We start from the raw sequence: 26,849 nt of genomic DNA, 5'->3' as shown, positions 1-26,849 counted from the left end.
TAGATTGCTAAAAAATTCAGCTTTTGTATTCATTTTCTTCAGAGAGAGAATAAAGAGAGAGTAAAGAGAGAATAAAGAGAGAAAGAGAGAGAGAGTAAAAAGAGAGAAAGACAGAGAGAGTAAAGAGAGAGGGAATAAAGAGAGAGGGGAAATGAGAGAGACAATAAGAAAGAATACAGTGAGAGTAAAGAGAGAGAATAAAGACAGAGAGAATAAAGACAAACACTGCTGCTAAGGAACGTCCGTGCAGCCCCAAACGCCTTCGCACACCGGCCCCAGTGTCCGTGCTCGGGGCTTGATTTACCAAGATGTGAATATCGATCTCATATCGATATCCAGCTGAGACAGACAAAAGCTCTCTAACAGTTTAGAGTTAGAAAGTGAATGTTTGATTGGCGCCGGACAGCGGCGTGGAACAGCTTCCTAATGCGCAGTGCCCAGGTATGAACGGTTACAGAGTTCATTTAGCCACAAAAGTGATGAATATCCAAACTACAAATACATATTTCTAACAGTGACCCCTCCCATTCTCCGCTTCGTATGGAAATGAGCTTTAATGGCATTAAGCATGCGCAGTGCGTGCTCTGAATTGAGTCGCTGCTCTCGAATTGGGGCGGTGGTCCCAGACAGATGAAGTAAGCTCATCTCCCTCACTTGCACCTTTTTTGCCTTTCTGAACTTTAACAATCTTAATTACTTTAGTGACCTCCAAATTTCCTCTTGCCTGACTTCTGAATAGGTTCCCACAGAGGCAGGAAATTGGGAATTGTCCTTGTTCCCTACACCAACTGATCAATATTTCTGTTCCTCGTTCTAAGCACGGCTAAACATACAAATGACAGATCATCAATTATTCCGTAATCAATTACTGACATCTTAAAAACCATTTCAAATCTCTTATTATTTTCTCTTAATTAGTTTAATTAACTCTAGTCCAGCTCAAATTCTTTCTTATTCTAACTCATTTCAACACAGCTAGCCTATAACTAAAATCTTTCTGTTTCTTTTAAATCTATGTTTCAGGGTGTCACCATGGCCACGGGGCTGCCCCAGGGCAGAAATCCCCTGCGGAGATACCGGGACCGGCTGTGGGAGATGGGACGCCAAACACACCGGCTTTAGTCTCTTTGGGATGAAGAAATGAGTTTTTCAGTCTGTTTGGGATAGGAAACTACTTCTGATTGCATCAGCCTGTTATACACGGGATTTAAAAAGCATAATAAATACTAAAAAGGAATAATGATAAATAGCTGTGGTTCAAAAGGCATAAAGGAATTAGGAGGAACATATCTACTGACAGAAGATTTAATAAAAAACTATACTATGAAAAAATCTTCTGCAGTGCTGTCAGTGGGTGTTCTTGGTTTTTTAAAAAAATTTTTATTTCTTGTTTCCTCTGATCTGCTTTGTTTTGCAAGCATTGAAGCTAAAATGAGCAACATCAGGACCAAATCAACAGTTGGGTGCAAAGCCTCAGAATGAATGTGGAGCTAATGGAGGATTCACGTGCTTTAGACACGTGTGTGCACAGGTGCAGAAAAGCATCGCTCCTTTTGGAGGCTGCATTACAGCACACGGGTGGTAAAATCAGATTGACTCCTGTTTTCACAGGCTTCCCGGGCAGCACTTACCAAGGATCTCCTCAAGCCCAGTGAGCGAGCGAGGACGGATGAAGCGGCGAGCTTGGCCTGCCTGGCCGCTGTTAGCCAGCCGCGCTGCGAGCAGAAAGGCCGGGGCGGCGGCGGCGGCTTCTCCTTCTCAGCGCCCGCATGAAGAGAGGCGCTGAACGGCGGCTGCGACCGCCCGCGCAGGGGCAGCGGGGCCACGGGGCCGGCAGGGCAAACACGGCAAACGATTGCCCGGGGCAGCACCGAGACCAAATCAACTTCTCCGTGCTGCGAAACCCTGCAGAAATCCCGGAACTGGTGGCATTCGTTGGCAATGGCACTTAGGAACAGCAGTTAACCCTGTACCAGCTATTACATTGTACAGGAGGTTATGATCCAGATTATACAGGTATCTTATAACTCAAGCTATATTAGCATCTTGGAACTTTGACCCCAGTTATAATGTTAACTAGTTAATATCTGCATAGAAAGGTTATTCTTAACATGTTTACACTTCATTTACGAGCAGCAGATTTTCCTCCTAGTCGTAGAAAGAGGAGGAAGTGAGGACATGTAGAGCAAGACAACTTGGCAGCACCAAGGTCAGTGGAAAGAAAGAGGGGCAGGAGATGCTCCCAGTGTTGGTGTCGGGATTTTCTCTGCAAGCCGTGGTGAGGACTGGGATAAAACAAACTGTCTCCCTGGGATCCATGAAGTCCACGGGGTGATACAGAGATCCACTCCCAGCCCGTGGGAAAAGGTGCTCACGCTGGAGCGGGTGGATGCTACAAAAGCTGTAATCCAGGGGGAGACCTGAACAGGGAGAGAGGGCTCCTGCTTCCAGAGATAGAGAAAGAGAGTCCTTGCATCCAAACTGAAGCAGCTGATCCTTGAAAGACTACACCCCATGGACTAATGACCCACGCCTGCAGTTTTGGGAAGGCTGTTTTGCCCGTGGGAGGGACTCAGGTTACAGCAGGCTGGGCGGGACTGATACTCGTGAAATTAGAAAGACGCTGGAGAAGTGCACAGAGAACTGTCTCCCATGGGAAGGAGCCCATGGCAGAGCAGAAGAAAGAGACTCCCCTCCCTGAGGGACCTGAAGAAAGATCTCGAGGGATGAACTGGCTTGAACACTCCCAGGCCCTGTCTCCATGTGCTTTTGGAGGGAAAGAGGGAGGGGATGGAGGGGAAAAAAGGTGTTTGAAAGGTTTATTTTCTTCCTCATTATCCTACTCTGTTAATAATAAATTTACTTTATACCTTTAAGTTTGAGCGTGTTTTGAACTTAGAATGTTTTTATCCCAATCCTTATCTCAACTCATGAGCCCTTTGTGATGATTTTCATGAGTAGCTGGTATTATAAGCAGTGTCAAACCACAACAGTGGCCCTTGTGGTCCATGTGGCCCCTCTCTGTCACAAGTGACCCTTGGTTCCATGAGATTCCATTGTCCCACACTGGTCCCCAGGTTGCCCTGAGGCTGCGCTGTGTCCCAATGGACACTGGATTCCACAGGAGCTGCCAATGGCCCAGTGGCACCTGCATCCTCTGAGGCCCCGCCTTGTCAAAGTAGAGCCTTGGATCCATGAGATTCCATGTTGTCACAATGGCCTGCTGAGTTCCATGGGGCTGTGCTGTGTCACAGTGGACACTGAGATCCACGTGCCCTGGCAATGTCCAAGTGGCACCTGGCTTCCATGAGGCCCCGCTGTGTTTGAAGGTGACACTTTGTTCCCCACGATTGCATTGTGCCACAGTGGTGTCCTGGGTGCCACGAGGCCCCGCTGTGTCACAATGGAGCCTTGGTTCTGTGAGATTCCATTGTGTCACAGTGGTGTCCTGGGTGCCACGAGGCCCCGCTGTGTCACACTGGAGCCTTGGTTCTGTGAGATTCCATTGTGCCACAGTGGTGTCCTGGGTGCCACGAGGCCCCTCTGTGTCACACTGGAGCCTTGGTTCTGTGAGATTCCATTGTGTCACAGTGGTGTCCTGGGTGCCACGAGGCCCCTCTGTGTCACACTGGAGCCTTGGTTCTGTGAGATTCCATTGTGCCACAGTGGTGTCCTGGGTGCCACGAGGCCCCGCTGTAAAACAGTGCACACTTGGTTCCTGTAGTGGGTTGAACCTGAGTTGATGGACAGACTTTTAGACCAATGACGCTTCTCACAATTTACATGTTTAAACCGCACGGAAAGGTGGGATTTCCTTTTGTCGGAGCTCGCCGTCTGGCAGGTAGCGGGGGGTGGGCTCCGAGCCTCCAGGCCCCGCCGGGCCGGGGCCACTGCCCCTTCCCCCCTTTCCCAACGCCGCGGCACGGACCCTGGGTCGCTGTGGGGGACTGTCCCAGAGCCGCAGGCAGCTAAAACCAGCCATGGACTGCTCAGAGCTAAACCCATCCAGCGCGGCTTCTGGGGACAGGCGGGTCCCTCTCCTCTCCATGCGGAGCCGGCGGAGCCAGCGGGAGCCGGCGGAGCCTCCTTTCTGCAGCCAGCACACTTCGTGCTGAACTGAAGGGGACACCACGCAGCCAGCAGCACAAAGGGAGCGAGGCTTTCTCCACCGTAAAGCCCGAACAAGAACACTCTTCAACGTGGCAGCCTCAGAGTCAGAGAGGAAGAGAAAGTGAGTCCTGTGGGACGGAGCTGAGCATGGCGACGGGAGAAAAGAGGGCGGTGCTGGGATTCTCGCGCGCAGCTTAAAGAACTTCCTGCAGGCCGTGGTAAGAAACTGTAATATCACAAACTGTTTGTCTCTAATCCATTTGAAGAACATGGGGGGATGGAGAATCCTCGTGTGGCCTGTGAAGATTGTGAAGAGTGCCTATGCCAGGCTATAGAGAAGCAGTGAGAGGCTTTTAGAGACTTGTGGCGAAGAAAGCCTTTGTGTGCAGGCCAAAATAACTTATCCTTAACAAGGTTAATAACCCCATGTGATGGCCCGTGGTTTGCAGTGTGAAAGGAACTGTGAGATTTTTCATGGGAGAGATGTTTACACCACAGCAGATTGATTGTTTCTGGGTGGTCTGCTGTTGGTGGCACTTTGGGAACCATGTGCAACTGAAGAAAACCCTTTTTTCCTTAAGCATAAGAGAGAGACTTTTAAAGAACTGGAACACTGACTAACATCCTATGTTCTGTTATCCTTTGTGCGAGTTGGGTAAAAGGAGAGAAGTGCTGGAAAAGAGGGGGGGGGGGGGAATTTTGGAATTTTGCTTTAATTTTTTTTTGTTATTTTCTCTTTACTTTTAATTCTATTAGTATATAAAACCCTTTCATTGTACTGCAGCTGTTTGAGGTTTGTGCCTGCTTTGCTTTTCTCCTAATTCTTATCTCACAGAAGGACAATAAGTAAGTAATGAATATTTTGAACCGAAACCACTGCACTTAATTGGTGTTTCCGCCCGGTTACGAACTCAACCCACTACAATGTGCCACCTGCTCTCCTCAGGGCTCTGCCTGCACACAGGCCCAGGAGAAGTTTTCCTGTTTGCAAGGAAAGAATGGAAAAGCCTGAGCACATTTCCTAAACAACAAACCCTGCTCAGGAGCCACATGCTCAGTACAGGCTGCCTGGAACGATGGCCCCTTTCTACAAGGGTCAGTGTGAGCAGGAATGATCTCTGGGAGCAGAATTCTCGGAGCCTTTCCCATGGGGTCACTCCCTGCCCTGGCCAGCGGGGGTCCCTCCCATGGGGTCAGTCCCTGCCCTGGCCAGCGGGGGGTCCCTCCCATGGGGTCAGTCCCTGCCCTGGCCAGCGGGGGGTCCCTCCCCAGCCGTGCGGTCACTCCCCGGCCCGGCCCTGAGGCGCGGGGCAGTCGCGGGGCAGCCGCGCTCCGGCCCCGTCAGCGGCAGCGCCGCTTCGTGCCGGGCAGGAGCGGCAGAAGGAGCCGGGCGGCGGCGGGGGCTGAACCCCGGCAGCAGCGAGGAGGAAGAAGAGGAAGAAGAGGAAGAGGAGGAAGAAGAGGAAGAAGAGGAAGAAGAGGAAGGGGCCGGGGCCGCCTGCGGTGTCCGATCCCCGGCAGCAGCGGGAGGAGCCGCTCGGCGGGACGGGCGAGCTGGGAACGAGAGAAAACGCCGAGAAAAGAAGAAAATCCGATCAAAGAGCCGCACCGAGGGGCGTCTCCGCCGGCCCGTGGCACTGAAGGAGCTGCACCGAGAGACCGGCGAGGAGCCCGGCGCTGAAAGAGCCGCAGCGGAGGGCGTGGGATGGGAGGTGCGAATGGAGTAATATATAGAGATTAGAAGGAAAAATTATAAAAGAGCCCCACCCGGAGAGGCCGCTGCGCAGTGACTAAGAAAGCAGCACCGGGGGGTTCCGGGGCTTGTTCCCGTCAGCTCCGCTCAGCCCTCGGGCACCGGGGGGTTCCGGGGCTTGTTCCCGTCAGCTCCGCTCAGCCCCCGGGCACCGCGCTGGGGCCCCGCGCACTTTTCCAGCCCGGCCGCCCCCACGGGCCGGGCCCCGCGGCTCCCGCTGCCGCCGCCTCGGCCCCGCCGAGCCCAGAAACCCCGGAAAATCGCTCCCATGCACTAAAGAACCTTTCCGTGCGCAGCCAGGGGCGCAGAGGGGGATCCTTATGAAGTCCCCTCCCCTCAGTCCCTCCTGGCACGGCCGGGCATTAGCGCAGCTCCCGGGGCTGTGTCCCGGCACCGGCTGCTGCCACAGGGCACGGGGCTGCCGCGCTCGGGCATTAAACGCGACAGATTCGGGGAGCAGGGACAGCCACAGAAAGCCTCGGGGAGCCCTCGGGAGCCTGGAGCTGCACGAGGGCCACAAAGGATGCCCTGGACACAGCGATGGCCCCAGCAGCGGCTCTGCCCCCCAGCACGGGGCTGTGTCCCAGACCCCCCGCTCCAGCCCGAGGTTTGGGGGCGGCAGCGGAGCTGCTGGACGGAGGACGGCTGGAGGAGCAGGAGCGGGAGGAAGAGGAGGGATAAAGGGGAAGGGCGGGAGGAAGAGGCGGGCCAGAGGGGGCAGGAAGAGGAGTCTCCATGTGCATCCATCGCTCTCTCTGTCTGCAGCTCTCGGCCTCGGGAACACCGCTCCCCCCATCCCGCAGGTGACCGGGGAGGGGCAGCTCGCCCCAAATATCTTGGGCGGTGCCTGGGGTTGTTTCGGGAGAGGGGATTTTGGAGCTTGGAGGATTCCAGCACCGAGCCCCAAATATCTTTGTTGGTTCCTGGGGAAGGGGGGTTTGGTGGGGCGGGGGGGGAGGCGGATGTTTGGATCTTGCAGGGCTCCGAATGTGAGTCGCAAATGCCCCTTGGGGGATATTGGGGAGCCCCTGGCACGCGGGGTTTTGGGGGTCCCGGTGGCGGCTGCCGGGAGAAATGGGATGGGGCGGGATGGGGCCCGGGAAGGGTGGGATGTGGATTGGGGTGTGGGATGAAGTGTGGCGGAGGGGGATGGGCGGGATGGGGCCTGGGAATGGGCAGGCGAAGGTTGGGGATGATGAGGCCGGGGGGACCCCAGTCCTCAGGGGCCTGCGGGGTATCCGCCAGCTCCGAGGGAGTTTTGGGGCACCCCTAATCCTGAGGGGGCGGTGCTGGCAGCGGGGGACACGTGGCTCCGGCACCTCTGGCCCCAGCTGAGCCCCCCCCGCCCCCAGCGCCCCCCGGAGCGGAATTTGGGGAGGGGGAGGTGGGGGCGGCCAGGCCGGGCCCCCCCGCGCTGTCCCGGCGGGGGCCGAGTGCGGGCGGGAGCCCCGCGGGGCCCGGCCCTGCCCGGGCACGGCTGATGCCGCCCGCCCGCGCTCCGCACTGGTCCGGACTGGTGCTCCCAGTGCCGTGCGGGGCGGGGCCGCTCTGGGCACCCCCCAGGGCACAGCGCGGCTGCTTTGGGGCTGTCGGCAGCGCCCGGCGCTGGGCATGGGGCGTGTGGGGGCAGCTGGGGCCGCACTGGTGGCACTGGTGGTGCTGGGAGCCCCCCCGGGCGCGGGGTGAGCGGTGAGAAGGGGGGCGGGTCTGGGACCCCAAATGGAGCGAAATGGGGAATGGAACCCCCAAAGGGAGCAGGAGGGGCCTGGAACCCCCAAAACCAAGGCCGGGGGAAGGGAGGTGGGGATTGGGGATGGGGAGGGTGCAGTAGGAGGTGGGGGGGAAGAGGGGGCTGGGACCCCCAAGCAAAGCGGGATGGGACACCCAAATTGAGCTGGAATGGGGCTGGGATTGGGGGAACGCTGAGAAAGGGGAGGAGAGGGGAGGGAAAGGTGGGGTTGGGACAGCAGAAGAGCGGTTCCATGGGGGTGCAGCCCTGTCCCCAAGCACCTGAGCCCTGGAGCGATTCCCTGGGGCTCTGGGGAAGGGAGGGATCCGCACTGGGGGGTCCCCAACCCCCCTGTCCATCCCTGGGGCTGATCGGGGGCTCCCCCCACACAGCAGCCGGTGCTGCGGCAGCCGTGGGGCAGAGGGGGTGGGAAAGGGGGGTCAGGGTGGGAGTGGAGGAGGAGTGGGAGGAAGAGGAGGGAGAGAGGAGGAGGAGGAGCTGGAGAACCACGAGGTTCCACCGCCCGCCCACTGTGTCCGCAGCACCCCCAGCCCCGGTAGCATCTTCCCCCCCATCCTGCAGGTGAGCGGGGAGGGGGAGCTCACCCCAAATCTATCGGGGGGTCACCAGGAGGGTTTTTTTGGCGGGGTGTTTGGAGCTTGCAGATTCTGGAATCGAGCCCCAGATGTTCTTGCATGTCCCTGGGAGGGATTTTTGGGCCAGAGGGGATATGTGGATCTTGCAGGACTCCAAAGCTGAGCCATAATTGCCCCTTGGGGGTCTTGGGGGGTCCATGTGAGGATCACCCGGTCCTGGCGGGGTTGGACATTGGCTTTGGGGATCCCCAGGAGAGCTGGGGGCTGGAACACGGGACCCCTGGAGTGGGGAGAGCAGAGAGGGACGATACCAGAGCTGGGGGACCCCCAAGAGCCTGGAGGGGTGGGGGGGCCTGGAGATGAGGTGGGGTTGGGATCTCTCAGCCCTAAAAGGGGGGGTGAGGAGAGGGGGGAGCCCCAAGTGCCTGGAGTGGAGGGAAGGTGAAGAGGGGACCCTGGGACCTCTGGGAGCCAAAGCAGAATCAGGAAAAATGGGTCCTGTGGGACCCCCAAAACCCCCCAGCATCCCTAAGCAGGACCCCGGAGAGGGGGATCCCCAGGACCCACGGGACCCCCAGCAGCCCTGACAAGGGGGACCCCCAGAACCCCAAAGTGAGGAGACTGGAAAGGGGGAACTCCTGGAGGCCGTTTTTGGAGTCACTCTTGATTTTTTGTTGGTTTTATGGACACCAGGTACCCGGTGACTTCTAGAGGTGGACTTGGGCAGGAGGAAGCCCCAACCCAACACACTCATCCCTTGTTTCTCCCCAGACCAGGATTTCCCATTCCCAACCCATGGCCAGATGGAGGAGGACGCTGCGAGGAAAAGGAAGATGCCCCGGGAGCACCAGGCAGGTGAGGAGGAAGTCAGTGCCCCTTTCCCCCTCTCTCCTGCTCCATCTCCCAGCCCAGCATCGCCCCCGGCTGCAGGACAACCCCGCTGCCGACGCCGTCCTGCCGGGGACGGACTGGGGGGATCTCCTTCCCCTTCCCTGTGGCACGGAGGCAAATCCCATCCTCTCCTTGTCCTTCCTCCCCCAGACAAGGAGCTGAGGACGGAGCCCAGGGAGGACAAATCCCCGTGGCAGAACCTGGTGGAAGAGGCCGTTTTGAGCGGCTCCATGGCGCAGGAATCCAACGGGGAGGAAAAGCCCCGGAGATCCCGCAGGAGGAGGGGCTGCAAATGCAGCCCAGGGTGCCCTGAGGAGGAAAGACCCACCCTGTGCCGGGAAGGCAGCCGGAGATCCAGCCAGAGGTCAGAGCTGGTGGTTCATGAGCAGCTTCACGATGGGGAGAAGCCCCACACATGTGGGGAATGTGGGAAGAGCTTCAGGCGGAGCTCCCACCTGATCTGCCACCAGATGATCCACACTGGGGAGAAGCCCTATGAATGTGGGGAATGTGGGAAGAGCTTCAGACAGAGCTCCAACCTGATCGACCACCAGAGGATCCACACCGGGGAGAGGCCCTACGAGTGTGGGCAATGTGGGGAGAGCTTCAGCCAGAGCTCCACCCTGATGAACCACCAGAGGATCCACACTGGGGAGAGGCCCTACGAGTGTGGGGAATGTGGGAAGAGCTTCAGATGGAGCTCCCACCTGATCTGCCACCAGATGATCCACACCGGGGAGAGGCCCTATGAGTGTGGGGAATGTGGGAAGAGCTTCAGGTACAGCTCTGACCTGATCCGCCACCAGCGCATCCACACTGGGGAGAGGCCCTACGAGTGTCCTGAGTGTGAGAAGAGGTTTCAGACCAGCTCCACTCTCCTCCTGCACGAGCGGATTCACACGGATGAGAGGCCCTTCCGCTGCCCTGACTGCAGGAAGGGCTTCAAGCAAAACTCCACCCTCATCATCCACCGGCGCATCCACACCGGGGAGAGGCCCTACGAGTGTCCCCAGTGTGGGAAGAGCTTCTCAGAGAGGTCCTCCTTGATCGTCCACCGGCGCATCCACACCGGGGAGAGGCCCTACGAGTGTCCCCAGTGTGGGAAGAGCTTCTCCAGGAGCTCTCACTTGACCAGACACCAACGGAGGCACCGCTAAGGGAAGCCCTGCGAGTGCCCCGACTGCGGGAAGAGCTTTGTCCTCTGCTCCAAATCCATCTCCCATCAGAGGAGCCACGTTTGGCAGAGCCCTGGTGACCCACATTCCCTGTGATCCAGTTTGGGAAGACCCCTGGCTGGTGCTCTCCACGTTCTCCTGGATGCCTGTAGGCACCTGGGTGAACGCAGGGGCAGGAACATCCATCGGGACTCAGATCAACATTGGAAATTCATTGGGAAGAGCTGATTTTTTACCTTTACCCTCTAAAATTTTCATCTGCTCTGTCCAATTGTTTTTTCTGGTGGTATCAAGCAACCCTGGATGATCTTGGAGATCTTCTACAGCCTAAGTAATTTCTGTGTTAATCCCACTGAAACAACCAAAATTGGGGTAGAAATAAAGAAATTAAACAAAGAGATCTAAAGCGGCACCATTTTACCGGAATTTGGGGTTGAATTTGGGGTTCAGAGGAATATTTGGGAGGATCTGAGTGTTGTGGGGCTGTGGAGCCAGGCAGACTGGGGCCACAATCTTGTACTTGTGTTGTCAGAACGTGTCCACCTGAGCCCACCTATTCTACAGGAATTCTGGTTGTCTGTCCCAGTCCCTGCTCTGGGTCTCTCCCTTTGGGGTGTGACGTCCAAAGTGCCCAAATCGCTGCTGAAGTGCCTGAGCTGCTCTGGGCTGTGGATGCTCCTGTCCCCCAGCCTGTCCTGGTCGATGCCATGGGGGCTGGGAGGGGGTCTGGGGGGCTCCTTGGGGGACTGGGAGGGGCTTTTGTGGCTCTTGAGGGCATTTGTGGTTCTTGGAGGGGCCTTTTAGGGTGGTCTCTGAGAGAGTTTTGGTGATCTTGGCTGGGCCGTGTGTCTTGGAGAGAATTTTGTGGTTCTTGGGGTCATTTATGATGCAGGGAGTGGTTGGGGGAGTCCTGGCCAGGAGCTGTGGGGTGGTTTGAGGGGTCTGGTAGTGGCTGTGGGGCTGGGAGGGGGTTTTAGGGCCTCTCCCCCAGACTCCAAAGCTGCCACCAGACCCCACCCCCAAGATGCTGCTGGTGGTCGGGGATTCCATGTTGGGGTTCATCCTCCTGGCACTGCAGGAGAAGGTGAGGGGGGGTCCCCAGGGGCCGTGTGTGTCCCCCCAGAGCGTGTGTGACCCCCCCCATCCCAGTGTCACCCCCTTTTCCCTGCCCACAGGGCTCCTGAGCCAGCCCCTGCTGCCCCGGGAGGGAATTTGGGGAGGGGGCAGAGGGGGTGCGCAGCCCCCGCCGGGGGATGACCCCGGCCCAGCGCCCTTCGTTCAGCACCGAGCTGGGCTTGGGGCCGCAGGAGGAAGAGGCCGATGGGAAGCAGATCCTGCAGGGGGGACAGGGCTTGGGCTCAGGGCAAGGTCCTGCCCTGCACACCTGGCTCAGGTGTGAGCCTGCCCCGGGAAGGGAGCGGGACATTCCCATCCCCACGGATCAGGGCTGGGAGCAGCGCTGGGAGCACGGACATGGAAGTCCTGGGAGCCACTGGGACCGCACTGGGGGGTGAATGATCCCCCCCAGCACCTTTCCAGGCCGCCCTGCGACCTGAGAAATGCTCGCTGGGCCTCGGCCTTGGCCAAGAGCCCCCGGGCTCAGCTGCTCTGAGCTCAGCCGCTGCCGGCTCCCGCAGCCCGCCCAGGGCCGCCCTGCCCGTGCCGGGGCTGTGCTGGAATTCTCTGCTGCTGCTGGGCCACTCGGGGGGTCTGGCCCCGCAGGAAAGGTGACCCTGAGCCAGGAGCTTTCCTTGGCCGCAGCAAAGCCTCGGCACAGAAAGACCTTCCCAGCGCTGTGCCCTGGGCCGGGAGGGATTGTGCCACCAGAGCTGTCCCTCCATTTCTTCTGCCAGGCAGCTTTAGCACAGGGAAAGTGGAGAAGCCAGAGCTGCCTGTCAGCTTTCCGCAGCCCTCCAGAGGAATCCTGTGTGGGAAGCAGCCTGGGAACAGGCTTGAGGTGCCAGGGCAGGGGAATTCAGAGCCCTTTCCTCCCCCGTGGGCCCAGGCTCTGGCCCTTGCCCTTTGCAATGGCCCTGCAGCTGCCAGAGGGGCCTTTTTGGCTCAGCTGAGAGCAGTCCTGCTGCAAGGCTGTCCTCGAGCTGCTTGGGCTGCACATGTGCCCAGGGAATGCTCATTGCTTGCAGTCTCAGGCGCTGTGGGTGTGCAGGTGTAACTACTGCAGGAGGGAACAGCTCTGCTGGGGGCAGTTCTTGCAAGGTGCTGGCCCTGGCTCGGGGCTGGGCCGGGGCCAGCGGCAGAAAATCAACTTGCAGCTCGGGCCCCGCAGCAGGGAGGAGCAGCAATTGCTGGGGGAGAGAGACTCTTGCCAAGGGCCTGCGGGGCCGGGCCCCAGGGAACGGCTTCCCGCTGCCCGAGGGCAGGCTGAGATGGGATGTGGGGCAGCAATGGTTCCCTGGCAGGGCGCTCAGGGCCTGGCACAGGCTGGCCACAGAAGCTGCGGCTGCCCCCGCATCCCTGCAAGTGTCCCAGGCCGGCTCGGCCATTGGGGCTTCCTGCCCAGGAGGGCTGGGCTGGGCTGGGGCTGCTGAGGGCGGGATGGGCTCTGGCTGAGCCAGCTGAAGGCTGCGCATGATGAGGCCGGGGGGACCCCGTTGCTGAGTGGGTTCTGGGGTATCCCCCATTCCTGAAGGGATTTCAGGGTATGTCCCGTTCCTGAGGCAGTTTTGGGGTCCCCCCAATGCTTCGGGAGGGGTTCTGAGAGGGGGGCTCTGGTACTTGGAAGGGGGACCTATTGTCAGAGATGCAGGGAGCCCATTTTGGGAAGGATGCTGCTGTTTCTGGCAATGTTGAGAGGTTCTGAATGGGCTTTGGGGCCCTGGCTGTCATTTTGGGACTTGAGGTGAGCCCATGGGCACAGCAAGGGCTGAGGAGAGGTTCCAAGCTCCCATTTGGGATGAAGGGATTGAGCGGGGGCCTCCAATAAACTCAATCCCAGCTCCAGTGTGTCAATGGCAGCCCCAAATGGCTCGATCCGTCAGCCCCAAGGCCCGGCTGTGGGGAGTCAGGAGCCACAGAAGGGAAATTGGTGTCCAGGAGGGGTGGGATGGGATGGGATGGGATGGGATGGGATGGGATGGGATGGGATGGGATGGGATGGGATGGGATGGGATGGGATGGGATGGGGTGGTTTGGGCACTTGGAGTGGGGCACTCCAGGGAAGAAAACCAGGATCTGCTTCTGGGGAGGATCCTTCTGTTTTTTGACATATTTGGAGCCTCTAAGTGGCTTCTGGGAGGTTGCAGTGAATTTGGGGAAGGTGCCGTAAACGCCCCGCAATTTGTGGGACTGAGGCGAAGTCCCCACATTTTGGGAGGGTGAGGGGACCCCAATTGGGAGGGGATCCTGCTGCTTTGCACCCCTTCAATAGGGTGAGAAGTGGCTTGTGAGGGAAGGAAGGAAGGAAGGAAGGAAGGAAGGAAGGAAGGAAGGAAGGAAGGAAGGAAGGAAGGAAGGAAGGAAGGAAGGAAGGAAGGAAGGAAGGAAGGAAAACAGTGTAAGTTCTGAATGAAAAAAAAAAAAGGTAAATAACTGAGTTCTCTTTTCAAAAATATCAATTCCCTCTGAATCCAAAGTTGCAGAAGACTTTTCACTCCACATTTGGGTTTTGTTTTTATTTCTCATACTTATTCTGGTTCTTTTCTTTCTTCTCTTGTTTTTAATAGAAAACACCTGCTAGGAAAGGAATGCAGAGCCAAATGAGACCCATTTCTGGCAGGTACTGAAAGTGTGGGCTCCTGGTCTGGTTCCTTTTGTGTGGATCCCTCATCTCTGTGGCACGGGGGGAATAGCAGTGCTGGGAGCCAGCAGCGGGCTCAGGAGCATCCTGCTCTGGCAGCTCTGAGCAGGTGGCACATGTCCTGCTCTCCTGCTGCCCTCCAAAGCACAGAATGCATGGGCAAGTTTAGGCCCAGCTCTGGGCACAGCCAGCATGGCCTGGGCACGGGAACGGGGGGCAAAGCGGGCGGGATCCTTCTACAGCTGCCTGGTGGTTTCTGGTTTCTGTGCCCAGAGTGCCAGGATATTCTTAAGAGGTGCTTGTCCATGCAGCCCTTGGACAGGCCGTCCTTGGAAGAGCTCTTCAGTGCCCCTTGGCTGCAGGGTGTTCATGTGCCCTAGAGGATGGCAGAGAGCCACGGGCACAGTGTGATCCAGGGGCCTGGCAGGTAACAGCCCCACACATCTCTTGGCAATCAGTGGCAAAGCAAAGCAGATGATTTTGTCCTGCCTGTAGCCCTGGGCAGGGAGCATCAGAAGGGAACACGCAGCTCTTGGGCTGCAGCTGAGCTGGAGGCCTGCTCTGGCAAGCACTGGTGGCCACCATCCCCCCTGGTTTTGCTGGTCTGGTTCACTGATGGCTGGGGCCCTGGGCAGAACCCTGAGAGCCTGGTGTGGCCCCAGGGAAAGAGAAGGAGCCCCTGGAGAAGCTGTAGCAGGTGGGGCTGCTGCTGCTGGAGACACCAAGGACGAGCTCAAGGCCGACAACCTCTTCCTGGAGCTGGCCAGCGGCAGCTGAAGATGATGGCCTTTGATTCTGGCACCTTCTCCAAAGACACGCTCCACGGCCAGTGTGCAGGTGAGTCCAGAGCCAGGGGGATGCTGCCAGAGCTGGGCATGGCACGGCCTGGCCGGGCACCAAAGGTTCCCCCTTTGCTGGGGCGGCTGCAGGGAATTCTTCAGTGGCTGCCAAGCTGCTTTTGGGCTCTGGGCAGCTGCTGAGGAGGTGGCTGTGCCATGGCTGGCTGCAGGCTGGGCACATGTCCTGCCCTCCTGCTCTGCTCCCAAAGGCAGCAATGCTGGGCAGCTTTGGGCCCAGCTCTGAGCACGGCCAGCACAGCCTGGGCACTGCGGGCGGCTGGGACAAGGCCATGAAATCTGACATCTGGCCTTGTTTGGGGCTGTATGGTCAAAGTCAGCTCCCTTGGCTCCTCCTTGAGCCCTGGCCAGGCTTAGGAGGAAGCCAAGAGGAGGATGAAAGCAGATGTTCCCGCACTGGAAGTGCTGTCAGTTTGTTTCTCCAGCACTGTCAAAGCTGGGCCCTCTCGCAGCGGGGTTGGAGCCTCAGCTGTGGCTGGAGGCAGCTGCAGGAATTCCCAGTGACCGGGAGTGGCTCTGCAGTCCTTGGCTGGGACAGCTTCCCGCAGCTGATGGGTGGCTCTGTGCAAGCTCAGCAAGAACAAAACCATCTCTGTGTGAGCAACGCTGTGCTCAGCACAGAGCCAAACACAGCCCCAGAGAAAGGCCTGGCAAGGAAATTCCCTCTGCCCCAGCCCACAGCAGCACCCCATGGCCACCCACCATCACCACGGCTCCACGGGTTCCTTTCCATGGCCCCGGCCCTGGCCACGGGACCTTGGGCTGGTGGCCACGGCAGCCGACTGTGGCCCAGGGCTCCGTGCCCGTGTCCATGGCAGCAGTGCCCGGCCACGGGCCCTGAGTGCAGGTGAGCGTGCCAATCCCCATGGCAGCGGGGCCAAGCGTTGGTGTCCGTGGCACCAAAGTGAGGAACGGGTCCCTGTGGCCGCTGCCGTGGCACCTGAGGGCATCAGCGAGTGTCAGTGCAATTGTAGCTGGCACCAGCCCCGGCACCGCTCTGTCCTGAGGGCTGCCATGGCAGCCGAGGGCAGCCACAGGTCTGCGGGCAAGTGGCCACGGACCCTGAGTGCAGCAATGGCTCCTGGGGGGGTTTCCAAGGGAACTGGAACTGATGAGGGTTGCCATGGCATCCAACCCCCTGGGATGTCACACAGCCACTCTGGGATGTCACAACCACTCAGTGATGTCATAGTCTGCTATAGGATGTCAGAACTCTGCCCAGTGATATCACAGCCATATCTGTGATGTCACAGCTCACTCTGAGATGTCACATAGCAACCCTGTGATGTCATAGCCACTCTGTGATGTCACACCACCTGTGATGTCACAGTCATCTCTGTGATATCACACAGCTGCTCTGTGATGTCACAGCTGACTCTATGATGTCACACAGCCACCCTGTGGTGTCACAACCCACTCTGTGATGTCACAGCCTGTTCTGGGATATCACTCGACCACTCTGTGATGTCACACAAGTGCCCTGTGATTTCACAGCTCTGTCTGTGATGTTCCAACTCTGCACTGTGATGTCACACCAGCACCCTGTGATGTCACAGCCTGCTCTGTGATGTCACCATTGCTCTGTGATGTCATAGTCTGCTGGATAATGTCTGACCTCTGCCCTGTAAGGTCAGAGCCAAAGCTGTGATGTCACAGCACCACTCTCTGATGTCACAGAACTGCTCCATAATGTCACAGCTGACTCTATGATGTCATACAGCCACCCTGTGATGTCACAGCCCACTCTGTGATGTCACAGCCTGTTCTGGGATGTCACAGCCCTCTCTGTGATGTCACAACCCACTCTGTGATGTCACACAGCCCCTTTCTGACATCACAGCTGCTCTGTGGGTCTGTGACACAGGCACAGAGCTGTTACCAAAACTTCAGTGAAACAAAACCTCCTCAGCACCAGCGCAGCACGAAGCAGCAGCATTCTTTATTGGGCCGGATGCACGAGGGGAGAGCCCCTCCCAAAGTCGTGTGTGCCGAGTTCAGGAATGTTCCTGTTTGCAGACTGGGTTTCACAGACACATTCCCAGATTGTCCCACAAGAAACACACACACGAGAATCATTGCCCCAAAATCATTGCATATTTCCCCCACCCCTTTACACATCCTTTCTTCTGCCCTGGGGTCTCTTTGGGGGTCCCTGGTGGTCAGTGACCCCAAAGCCAGCCCTGACTGCCCGGTGAACTGGTGAAAGTTGGCACACCTGGGCTGGTTGCTGCCCACAGAATCAGCCTTGTGCGGTTCCATGGCCAGTGGCTTTTGGAGAAGAAGCATTGTATGAACCCACCAGGTGCAAACAGTTTTTCATCTGGCAAATTTCCCCCCCTTGGAGGGTTGGGAAGCTTCTCTTCCCTTCAAGCCTTCGTAAGCCTCACTCTGCTCCTTTACTCACATCCCACGAGTTCCTCAGCTGCTTTCACAACCATGTTCTTTACACAGCTCAAAGCAAGTGTCAGAAGCACAAGTATTGCTGGGATCCCAGTTAGACTTTGCAAAAGTGAGGCCAACCATCAGTCAGGGAAAATCCAAGTCCTTTAAATATTTTATCCAAACAGTTACTGCCTAACCCTCCCCTTAATTCCCTGCTGGATGCAGCAACAGATTTTATCCTCTCTCCCTGATCATCCAATCCAGCATCACATTTGGAATGTGCACACAACAAGTGTTGCTGTTCCAGTTCAAGAATCCACATACTCCCTGTCCATGTAGCAGCAATAGGGCTAAAGCCAATCTGCTCTGTAAGGTCATTTTAGCTGTGGCTGGCAATTGTTCCTTTATTTCAGCAAACCCCAAAGGAGCTGCATTCCCTAAAGTTTCCATCTGCAGAGCCCAATGGTGTGTGGCTGCTCTGTTCCTAAAGGCAGATCTTTGCGGAGCAGAGATGGATTCTAAAATCCATCCCGCTGTAGTTCCTGCACTGGGATGTTTCCAAGTTCCATCCCCTTTAACCTTTCCCCACAGTCGGGTTCCCGGTAGTGACTCCTTGCACGAGGGACGGAACGTTAATACCCCCAGTGTCCATGGTGCTCCTGATTCTCCCAGGGGCAAATGTGTGCTCCAAATTCCATCACTTCCCACCCATCCTGGGGCTCCTAAGGATCTGACTGTGTCCTGCTGACACTCTGTGCCTCTCCAAGGCTCGTTGTTTGTTGGCTGAGCCCAGGTGTCCCTGAGAAAGGCAGAATCATTTCTACAAACACAGCCCAGCCTCAGAGCCTGGGCCACAGCCAGGAGCTGCTGGACCTCAGGATTCCAAACAGCTCAAGTGTCTGTCCCAGGGCAATCCCACTTTTCCTTTGTCCTGGGATCCTTTGGCCTTGACCTTGTTCAATCAGGATATTTTATACCCACCTGTAAGGGGTCCTGTGGGAGGCCTGGGCTCCCTTCCCAGCCCAGACACCCCTGAACTGCCTGGAAACATTCCCAATGTCCTGTCTGAGGGCGATTCCATACTTCTGGAATTTGACAGCCCCAGGGGGTATCAGTGCAATCTGTCAGCTGATCAATATTTCCTGAGGTAATTTCCAGATCTGATTTGGAAATGTTACAATTCTCAGCACTATTGTTCTGATGTGCCCATGGTAAGGAATATTCTCCTTCCATCCCTGTCCAGGTGCCCTGGGTGCTATTTCCTTCCCACACGTGTTCCCAGATTTTTGTCAAATTGCTGACTGAAGCTCCCCACAGAACTGGATTTTCTGCAGAGGTTGGTGTTGGCAAACAAGCTGTTACAGGGGTCACATTCTGTCATCTGCCAACATCTTGCACTGACTTTGAAAACCGCATTTCCCTTCCCCAAAGTCAGGAACATTGTTTCTATTATTATTATAAATACACAATTATTGATCATCTTCATCTAGATCCAATAAATAGTATCCCCTTAGAAAATCATATTCAATACCTAAAACAATAGGATTGATGTAAAACCCCAAACTCCATGGTGTCAGTCAGTCTTGTTTCTGCTGTGTTTAATGTGTGCTCGCTGGTTTTACCCACATGTGATGAACCCCGAGTTTGATTCCTTCTACCTTGAGTGCAGGGTAGGTTACCAGGAGGACTTGAGATGGTCCCTTCCACTTTGGCTGGATTGTTCCAAAATTCCAGGTTCTGATGCACACCGCATCTCCTGGTTGGAAAGGATGTACAGGCGAGTCCAGCCCCAATGATCTGTTGAGAACCACGCACCTTTTAAGGCTTACAAGAGTTAGTCCCAGTGCTATTAAATATTCATTTCAGCAAAACTTCTGAGCCTTCCCTTGTCTTGTTGGTGCCACATGGGAAAGCTTCTGGCCATCCAGAAAAAGGATCCACCAATGCCAAAATGTGCCAGTCCCCCTTCTGCCTGGGCAGTTCTGCAAAATCATTTTGACAAAATCACCTGGTGATTCCCACTTAACGAGCCCTGGAGGCAGCCTTCTTCCTTCAACACCAATCACATCTTTCTCAACAACTGATCTATTATTTTTTGCCATTTTTGTGCTTACTGGATGCCTTTGTAAACTGGCCACCATATTCTCCATTTCCTCATGTGTTTCCTCATGTTTTAGTTCCATTATACATTAATTGTGGAGCTACAATTACCTGCCCACACGGGGTTACCAATCACCTGCTGGGATTTTCCGTAGCTGCTGCTGCTGGGGCTGACTGCCTGTCCTGATCACTGGAATCTGGTTTCTGTTGCAGAACATTCCAGTTTTTGCCAGGTATTAGTGCAAGGAGAGCTTTTTCAGCACCCTCTTGAGCTGTTTGGTCAGCCAATGGATTCCCTGGATTACCTGGGGAGTCTCCAAACCCATGGGCTTTACAAGGGCATCAGGGCCACTTCTTTTGGCTTTGGCACACTCTGCAGTAGGTGACTGATTTCTTTTTGTACTCACTGGAGACCTCTGTGCCCTTTCCTTCCATGTGGCTCCCTGGGCGTGCATTATTCCAAACCCAGATTTCAAATCAGTCCATATGTTCACCCTTTGTCCTTCAGTGATTTCTAGGAAAGGTCATTCATTCTGCTTTTTGTGCTGCTGTGTTCAAAGCTAAAGCCTGGGCTTCTATGACCTGGGTTGAGGTTCCCACTGCACACCCAGCTGCCCGTTTCCCATCCGTACCACGCTGCTCCCACCAGGGTGCAGGTCCAGTGCTGGCTCCTGCATGGGATTGCTGTGGAGGTCCCAGAGTCTGCCAGAACACACTTGTTCCATGGATCCCAGGCAGTCATGGCACAAAGACTGCAACCCTTCTCTTAGAAGGGACTCGAACACTTCCCTGTTCCAGCCTTGGGTACCTTGAACCAAACCCTGCAAAGCTTTTGCTGCACCTTACAGGCAGGTCAACAGTTTACACCAGGAAGAGGAAAAGGGAAAGAGGAAAGGGAAAGGGAAAGGGAAAGGGAAAGGGAAAGGGAAAGGGAAAGGGAAAGGGAAAGGGAAAGGGAAAGGGAAAGGGGAAGGGGAAGGGGAAGGGAAAGGGGAAGGGGAAGGGGAAGGGGAAGGGGAAGGGGAAGGGGAAGGGGAAGGGGAAGGGGAAGGGAAAGTGGAAGGGGAAGGAGAAGGAGAAGGAGAAAAGGAGAAGGAGAAGGAGAAGGAGAAGGAGAAGGAGAAGGAGAAGGAGAAGGAGAAGGAGAAGGAGAAGGAGAAGGAGAAGGAGAAGGAGAAGGAGAAGGAGAAGGAGAAGGAGAAGGAGAAGGAGAAGGAGAAGGAGAAGGAGAAGGAGAAGGAGAAGGAGAAGGGAAAAGCGAAAGGGAAAGCGAAAGGGAAAGCGAAAGGGAAAGCGAAAGGGAAAGGAAAAGGAAAAGGAAAAGGAAAAGGAAAAGGAAAAGGAAAAGGTGCCTTTATCTTACCAGGGGTCTTTCTCTGATTTCCTTTGGAGCAGGGATCAAAGGTTCTCCCCAGAATCCTTCAGTGCTGCCTGCAGGTGCTGCCATCCCTCAGATCTGTTGAAATTCAAGAGGATGAGGCCACGGGGTGTCCCAATGGTGCCTTGGTTCCATGGGCCCCGCAGTGTAACCATGGTGTCCTTGGTTCTGCAGTGTCACAATGGACCCTTCATTCCATGAGGCCCCACAGTGTGGCAATGGTCCCTTGAGTCCATGAGGCCCCACAAGGTCACAATGGTCCCTTGGTTCCATGGCCCCGCACTCTCACAATGCTCTCCTTGGCTGCACAAGGTCCCGGAGTGGCACAAGGGTCTCCTTGGTGCAGAGACCAGGGCAGAAGGGTTCCACAAGGCCCCAGAGTGTCACAAGGATCTCTTTGGATCTGCAGTGGCAGAACTGACCCTGGGTTACACGAGATCCTCCTGTGTCCCAAGGGCTCCTTGGTTCCACAGGGCCTGATTCTCTGACACTTCAGAGATGGTGTTGGACAGTTTCTATTTTCCCGCAGTTTGGTGACGGAAGGAGCACGCTGGGCAGAGCACGGAGATGCTGCTGCTGTCTGCTCAGGGGAAAGGGCCCAACAAGGCTGAGGGGCTGGGAGGCTGCTGGAAGGGCCGTGCCCCACATGGTGCAGCTTTCCTGGGAGGGAGGGAACAGCAGGAGAGACACGCAGTGCCCCACAGAGCAGCTGGGCAGGGGGACACTGGGCATGAGGAGGAGGAAATGTCCCTCCCAGGGCAGCGCTGGGGCAGGAGAAGCACCCAGAGGGAGGATGAGCTCAGGGCATGTGTGTGTGCCCAAGGCACAGAGGGTGAGGCTGGGCACAGCTCAGGCCAGGGCTGGCAGTGGCCGGGCAGAGCTGGTGGTGGGGCAGCGAGATGGGAGTGTGCAGCCTGCAGGGACACAGCAGCAGCGGTGGGACAGCGCAGGACAAGCTGTGCTGGACATGGCCAAGGGCCCTGGCAGGGCTGGCAGTGCCCAGGAGAAGCCAAGTCTTGGTGCCCTGGGGCACAGCAGCGTCTGTGCCACCAAGGGCTGGGAGGAGACACCTTGTCCTGAGGCCCTGGGGCCTCCTGGCACAGCCCCAGCAAGGCTGGCCACTGTCAGCCCCTTGTCCTGCCCTCAGCATCCCCCCACATCCCAGTGGCCTCAGGGATCTGCTGCAAGGAGTCCCTGGGGAGCCTTGGTCAGGAATGGCCCTGGGGGCTCCTGAATGCTCCCAGGGACTGCAGGGTTTTCAAAAGACTTTGGCTTTGGCTTTTACCTGGGAGTCTCTGAGAGCTTTGTGTAATCCTGGCCCCCAATTATCTGCTCTAATGAGTCCCTGGAGATTCTTTGTCAGTAAGAACACTCACTGGGGCTCATTAATGCTTTGAGATACTCCAGGGTAATTAAAGTACCTCTTTTTGACACTGACTCTCTGAGAGGTTTGTGCAGTCATGGTCCCCAATTATCTGCTTTACTCAGTCCCTTGAGAGCCTTGGTCATTAACAACAGTTCATTAATGCTTCAAGGTACTTCTGGTTTTTCTAAGGTACTTTCCTTTTTCCACACATGAGTCTCTGAGAGCTTTGTGCAGCCATGGTCTCCAATCCTCTGCTTTAATCAGTCCCTTGAGAGCTTTGCACTGACACACATGTATTGGCAGCCACTGAAGAATTGGCTGCAGCCGCCCCAGCAAAGGGGGAACCTTTGGTGCCCGGCCAGGCCGTGCCATGCCCAGCTCTGGCAGCATCCCCCTGGCTCTGGACTCACCTGCACACTGGCCGTGGAGCGTGTCTTTGGAGAAGGTGCCAGAATCAAAGGCCATCATCTTCAGCTGCCGCTGGCCAGCTCCAGGAAGAGGTTGTTGTCCTTGAGCTCGTCCTTGGTGGCTCCAGCAGCAGCAGCCCCACCTGCTACAGCTTCTCCAGGGGCTCCTTCTCCTTCCCTGGGGCCACACCAGGCTCTCAGGGTTCTGCCCAGGGCCCCAGCCATCAGTGAACCAGACCAGCAAAACCAGGGGGGATGGTGGCCACCAGTGCTTGCCAGAGCAGGCCTCCAGCTCAGCTGCAGCCCAAGAGCTGCGTGTTCCCTTCTGATGCTCCCTGCCCAGGGCTACAGGCAGGACAAAATCGTCTGCTTTGCTTTGCCACTGATTGCCAAGAGATGTGTGGGGCTGTTACCTGCCAGGCCCCTGGATCACACTGTGCCCGTGGGTCCCTGCCATCCTCTAGGGCACATGAACACCCTGCAGCCAAGGGGCACTGAAGAGCTCTTCCAAGGACGGCCTGTCCAAGGGCTGCATGGACAAGCACCTCTTAAGAACACCCTGGCACTCTGGGCACAGAAAGCAGAAACCACCAGGCAGCTGCAGAAGGATCCCGCCCGCTTTGCCCCCCGTTCCCGTGCCCAGGCCATGCTGGCTGTGCCCAGAGCTGGGCCTAAACTTGCCCATGCATTCTGTGCTTTGGAGGGCAGCAGGAGAGCAGGACATGTGCCACCTGCTCAGAGCTGCCAGAGCAGGATGCTCCTGAGCCTGTTCTGGCTCCCAGCACTGCTATTCCCCCTGTGCTGCAGAGATGAGGGATCCACACAAAAGGAACCAGACCAGGAGCCCACACTTTCAGTGCCTGCCAGAAATGGGTCTCATTTGGCTCTGCATTCCTTTCCTAGCTGGTCTTATCTATTAAAAACAAGAGAAGAAAGAAAAGAACCAGAAAAATTATGAGAGATGAAAACAAAACCCAAATGTGGAGTGAAAAGTCTTCTGCAACTTTGGATTCAGAGGGAATTGATATTTTTGAAAAGAGAACTCAGTTATTTACCTTTTTTTTTTTCATTCAGAACTTACACTGTTTTCCTTCCTTCCTTCCTTCCTTCCTTCCTTCCTTCCTTCCTTCCTTCCTTCCTTCCTTCCTTCCTTCCTTCCTTCCTTCCTTCCTTCCTTCCTTCCTTCCTTCCTTCCTTCCTTCCTTCCTTCCTTCCCTCACAAGCCACTTCTCACCCCATTGAAGGGGTGCAAAGCAGCAGGATCCCCTCCCAATTGGGGTCCCCTCACCCTCCCAAAATGTGGGGTCTTCGCCTCAGTCCCACAAATTGTGGGGGCTTTACGGCACCTTCCCCAAATTCACTGCAACCTCCCAGAAGCCACTTAGAGGCCCCAAATATGTCAAAAACCAGAAGAAGCCTCCCCAGAAGCAGATCCTGGTTTTCTTCCCTGGAGTGCCCCACTCCAAGTGCCCAAACCATCCCATCCCATCCCATCCCATCCCATCCCATCCCATCCCATCCCATCCCATCCCATCCCATCCCATCCCATCCCATCCCATCCCATCCCACCCCTCCTGGACACCAATTCCCCTTCTGTGCTTCCTGACTCCCCACAGCCGGGCCTTGGGGCTGACGGATCGAGCCATTTGGGGCTGCCATTGACACACTGGAGCTGGGATTGAGTTTATTGGAGGCACCCGCTCAATCCCTCCATCCCAAATGGGAGCTTGGAACCTCTCCTCAGCCCTTGCTGTGCCCATGGGCTCACCTCAAGTCCCAAAATGAGAGCCAGGGCCCCACAGCCCATTCAGAACCTCTCAACATTGCCAGAAACAGCAGCATCCTTCCCAAAATGGGCTCCCCAGCTCCCTGAACAATAGGCCCCCCTTCCAAGTACCAGAGCCCCCCTCTCAGAACCCCTCCCTAAGCATTGGGGGGACCCCAAAACTGCCTCAGGAATGGGACATACCCTGAAATCCCTTCAGGAATGTGGGATACCCCAGAACCCACTGAGGAACGGGGTCCCCCCGGCCTCATCATGCGCAGCCTTCAGCTGGCTCAGCCAGAGCCCATCCCGCCCTCAGCAGCCCCAGCCCAGCCCAGCCCTCCTGGGCAGGAAGCCCCAATGGCCGAGCCGGCCTGGGACACTTGCAGGGATGCGGGGGCAGCCGCAGCTTCTGGGGCCAGCCTGTGCCAGGCCCTGAGCGCCCTGCCAGGGAACCATTGCTGCCCCACATCCCATCTCAGCCTGCCCTCGGGCAGCGGGAAGCCGTTCCCTGGGGCCCGGCCCCGCAGGCCCTTGGCAAGAGTCTCTGTCCCCCAGCAATTGCTGCTCCTCCCTGCTGCGGGGCCCGAGCTGCAAGTTGATTTTCTGCCGCTGGCCCCGGCCCAGCCCCGAGCCAGGGCCAGCACCTTGCAAGAACTGCCCCCAGCAGAGCTGTTCCCTCCTGCAGTAGTTACACCTGCACACCCACAGCGCCTGAGACTGCAAGCAATGAGCATTCCCTGGGCACATGTGCAGCCCAAGCAGCTCGAGGACAGCCTTGCAGCAGGACTGCTCTCAGCTGAGCCAAAAAGGCCCCTCTGGCAGCTGCAGGGCCATTGCAAAGGGCAAGGGCCAGAGCCTGGGCCCACGGGGGAGGAAAGGGCTCTGAATTCCCCTGCCCTGGCACCTCAAGCCTGTTCCCAGGCTGCTTCCCACACAGGATTCCTCTGGAGGGCTGCGGAAAGCTGACAGGCAGCTCTGGCTTCTCCACTTTCCCTGTGCTAAAGCTGCCTGGCAGAAGAAATGGAGGGACAGCTCTGGTGGCACAATCCCTCCCGGCCCAGGGCACAGCGCTGGGAAGGTCTTTCCGTGCCGAGGCTTTGCTGCGGCCAAGGAAAGCTCCTGGCTCAGGGTCACCTTTCCTGCGGGGCCAGACCCCCCGAGTGGCCCAGCAGCAGCAGAGAATTCCAGCACAGCCCCGGCACGGGCAGGGCGGCCCTGGGCGGGCTGCGGGAGCCGGCAGCGGCTGAGCTCAGAGCAGCTGAGCCCGGGGGCTCTTGGCCAAGGCCGAGGCCCAGCGAGCATTTCTCAGGTCGCAGGGCGGCCTGGAAAGGTGCTGGGGGGGATCATTCACCCCCCAGTGCGGTCCCAGTGGCTCCCAGGATTTCCATGTCCGTGCTCCCAGCGCTGCTCCCAGCCCTGATCCGTGGGGATGGGAATGTCCCGCTCCCTTCCCGGGGCAGGCTCACACCTGAGCCAGGTGTGCAGGGCAGGACCTTGCCCTGAGCCCAAGCCCTGTCCCCCCTGCAGGATCTGCTTCCCATCGGCCTCTTCCTCCTGCGGCCCCAAGCCCAGCTCGGTGCTGAACGAAGGGCGCTGGGCCGGGGTCATCCCCCGGCGGGGGCTGCGCACCCCCTCTGCCCCCTCCCCAAATTCCCTCCCGGGGCAGCAGGGGCTGGCTCAGGAGCCCTGTGGGCAGGGAAAAGGGGGTGACACTGGGATGGGAGGGGTCACACACGCTCTGGGGGGACACACACGGCCCCTGGGGACCCCCCCTCACCTTCTCCTGGAGTGTCAGGAAGATGAACTCCAACATGGAATCCCCGACCACCAGCAGCATCTTGGGGTGTGGGGTCTATTGGCAGCTTTGGAGTCTGGGGGAGAGGCCCTAAAACCCCCTCCCAGCCCCACAGCCACTCCCGGACACCTCAAACCACCCCACAGCTCCTGGCCAGGAACCCCCCAACCACTCCCTGCATCATAAATGACCCCAAGAACCACAAAATTCTCTCCAAGCCACACGGCCCAGCCAAGATCACCAAAACTCTTTGAGACCACCCTAAAAGGCCCCTCCAAGAACCACAAATGCCCTCAAGAGACACAAAAGCCCCTCCCAGTCCCCCAAGGAGCCCCCAGACCCCCTCCCACCCCCCATGGCACCGACCAGGACAGGCTGGGGGACAGGAACATCCACAGCCCAGAGCAGCTCAGGCACTTCAGCAGCGATTTGGGCACTTTGGAGGTCACACTCCAAAAGGAGAGACCCAGAGCAGGGACTGGAACAGACAACCGGAATTCCTGGAGAACAGATGGGCTCAGGTGGACACGTTCTGACAACACAAGTACAAGATTGTGGCCCCAGTCTGCCTGGCTTCACAGCCCCACAACACTCAGATCCTCCCAAATATTCCCCTGAACCCCAAATTCAACCCCAAATTCCAGTAAAATGGTGCCGCTTTAGATCTCTTTGTTTAATTTCTTTATTTCTACCCCAATTTTGGTTGTTTCAGTGAGATTAACACAGAAATTACTTAGGCTGCAGAAGATCTCCAAGGTCATCCAGGGTTGCTTGATACCACCAGA

At 57.0% G+C, this 26,849-nt stretch overlaps 1 pseudogene; it reads left to right on the top strand.

Moving 5' to 3' along the window:
- The window catches only part of LOC138102326 (zinc finger protein 850-like), a 1,260,715-nt pseudogene that overhangs the window by 132,213 nt on the left and 1,101,653 nt on the right, over positions 1 to 26,849 (top strand).

This window comes from Aphelocoma coerulescens, unplaced genomic scaffold, assembly GCF_041296385.1.
Source record: "Aphelocoma coerulescens isolate FSJ_1873_10779 unplaced genomic scaffold, UR_Acoe_1.0 HiC_scaffold_70, whole genome shotgun sequence".
NCBI classification, from domain to species: Eukaryota; Metazoa; Chordata; class Aves; order Passeriformes; family Corvidae; genus Aphelocoma; species Aphelocoma coerulescens.
The sequence above is the reverse complement of the archived record's forward strand: the minus strand, read 5'-3'. Positions and strand labels throughout refer to the sequence as shown.